Raw genomic sequence first — 3,103 nt, 5'->3', positions numbered from 1 at the left:
TCGAGATGCTTAGTGGAGATAGGGCTCTTAGCAAAATCAACAAATTAGCAAATCTAGGGCTTGAAATTGAACTGTGAGATGGACAAAACAAGGAAACAGAACTATTTAGTAACTATCAATATTTCAGAGAGTGCCAAAGCTGCCATGTCGCTCTGAAGGCTGCCTAAAGCAGATATGGAATTTTAATTTGCACAAATGCAAAGAACAGTCTACTTGGTCTTATATTTAGCAGACAAAGTGGTGAGCATCTGGATTAGAAGATCATGGGTCAGGTGCCCACCAAGACCTGGTCACCTATGGCCAGGGCAGTGGATGACATAATTGTATTCATGACAGTATTTGTCTATAATCTCCTCAGTGGGCCTCACAGGCATTAATAACAATAAATATTCTTATCTTCCAATATGGATTTCTTCAGCCAAGTAACATGTGTTATGTGTGTTTATGATCGTCTCTCTACCAGTGAATAAATGGAGGAACAATGCTCTTATGCAAGTGTTATTTCTCCTGCAACCAGATGGCCTTTAGAAACCACAGTAAGTTACCATGAACCAAAACTCGACTTTCTCTTTTAGACTGCTTTCCATCTCCCCAGGAAACAATTCTAGAAATACTTCCATCAATTTCAAAATGCCATACTTGTTACTTTATTTAAATTCTTGCTCTCTGGGGCATGCTCCCCAAGGGAGACACAGCTTGTATCTGTGCAGGTACCAAATCACTCTGTCTTTATTCCAAAATATGAAGTGCATGCTTGAAACTAAAACACTGACTGTTTCAGAAATCCGCAAGCAACAGGTTGCCTGTGTGTCTTTAGGATGAAAGTGCAGTGATGTACTTGGATTGCAAAATAATTAACAACTGTGAAGCAGAGACTTTCTTAAAACTTTCCATTTAGGGAGCTCTCCAAATCAGACCTGTTTTAAAAGCTCAGAAACCAAAGGAATCAGTGGGTGGGTCCCACTGCGTTTTTTTCAGCTATCTGCAAGGGCTTAAATTCCATCCGGTTTTTCCAGTGAGTCCAAACAGTAAACTCAGTGGGAAGGCAGCTAGGTGGGGGCGGCTGCCAACAGGTAGGACATGGTATCAACTGCAAAACTCAGGCTTTGACAAAAAGAGTTGCAAAAACAAAGAGGTGTCAGCAGCCAACGAGCTCCACATACCAGGTCCCGCCGTGCTTTTCCCCGGTACTTTTCTGCCTGTGGCATAACTTATATAAAATCTGAAAACCAAAAACTTGTAGTTTTTGAAAAAACTGAGTGAGTGGTAGCATTTCTGGGTTAATATTAAACATTGTTCCCTCTCTGAGGAAAGAAGGTGATAAAACAAACTTGAAATAAAGTTTGCCACAGACTGAATTTATAACCGGCCGTATCTTTGGTGTCTCTCTAAGGGGGCACTACAATAATCTTTAACAAAAAGGCCAAAAGAGAAATGTTAATATCACTGTGGAGAAAAAGTATTATAGTTTGCCCAGAATTGTTGGAACATTTGGAGAGATGATGAGCAAATATTCAGGTTAGGGAGACATCTGCCATGGTAAAGGTCTTACAGTGAAAAGGGCACTGGAAGCTTCTGTCCACAATATAATAGTTGGACAAATGAAAGTATCAAAAGTGAGAACATAGTGTATCAAAAGATTGATGGTTGGTTTGGGGGAAAGAGGGGAAGGATTAAAGGAGAAGAAAAGTATGTGCCTATCTAAGCATCCAAATATAAATAAAATTTTCAAAGATTGAAACTACTTAAAATTATTCATTTTACTCATTTTAAGTATAAAAAAATGAATGAATAATTTAATAGGGAGAGACAAGAGAGGCTATGAGCTCCCTGGAGAGGTAACTTCCAAGCTTGAGTTAAATGTTCTTTCCAGACTATTCTCTTTGGAAGTATTTCTTGTCAAAAGTATGCTCCCAGGCTCACCTCGGGTGATGCATTAGCATTCTGAAAGCTTTTACCTAAACCAATAAATGAAACTCCCTGATTAGCTACAAGCCCTGTAGACTTGGTAACTTTACCCATTAATTAACAAAGGGACAAGTGAAAGGAGGGAGAGAGTGTAGGGCTTGAAATCTTGCCATTTCTATTAAGTCTTAGGATAACCACAAAAATAAAGATGAATGATTTATAGCCACTCTTTTCTGGGCAATTTGTTGAAATAGCTAGATTTTGGATTTAAATTGTATAAGCTAGCTGATCAGTGATCTGTATATGTATGGGCGTGTGTGTGTTTATAGTTTTTTACACATATACACTCAGAATGCTTACTGATAAGTATAAATATTTATGACACTTTTGCAAATTCTGTTTAAGGAAATGTTTTTATGGATAGTCTCACTTCAAAAATTTTAGTGCTGCGGCTTTTAGAAGATTATAAATACATTTCCTAGGGAAGCCAAGTACACATCTGCTAATAAGATGAAAGGCCACCATAATGATTTCCCTTTCCACTAAGAAATGAACATGCAGGGACTTTTCTGGTGGCACAGTGGTTAAGAATCTGCCTGCCAATGCAGGGTACACGGGTTCGATCCCTGGTCCTGGAAGACCCCACATGCCAGGGAGCAACTAAGCCCGTGAGCCGCAACTACTGAAGCCCATGTGCCTAGATCCCATGCTCCACAGTGAAGAGTATTCCCACTCACCACCACTAGAGAAAGCCCACGCACAGCAAGGAAGACCCAACGCAGCCAAAATAAATAAATTAAATAAATACATTGAAAAAGAAAAGGAAATTAATGTGAAGGATGGATTTTAAAGATAAAAAGGGTATGTGGCAATGGAATGTTTATTAACCTAACCAGAAATATCAGACACGGGTAATTTTTCCTTTATAAACAGCTGATCTATTTGGATAGGAAAATGTCACATTGAAACACAAAAGCACCTGGAGTGGGGAATAGAGAAAAGATTGGTTGCTGGAATTCCAGATGAATTTCAAAGTAACAAATCACGTCCTGACAAGAGCAGCATTGAAGAGTTTGATAATATAAATATGCAGAGGTTATACTATGTCATATTGAAAAAGATGTAGAAACCAATACTTTCCAAACCTAATGTGATTTTAATATAAACCATGTTTGCTGTCTGTATATCGTATCAC

The sequence above is a fragment of the Lipotes vexillifer genome, unplaced genomic scaffold (genome assembly GCF_000442215.2).
Source record: "Lipotes vexillifer unplaced genomic scaffold, Lipotes_vexillifer_v1.1 scaffold488, whole genome shotgun sequence".
NCBI classification, from domain to species: domain Eukaryota; kingdom Metazoa; phylum Chordata; class Mammalia; order Artiodactyla; family Lipotidae; genus Lipotes; species Lipotes vexillifer.
This window is presented reverse-complemented; position numbering follows the sequence as displayed.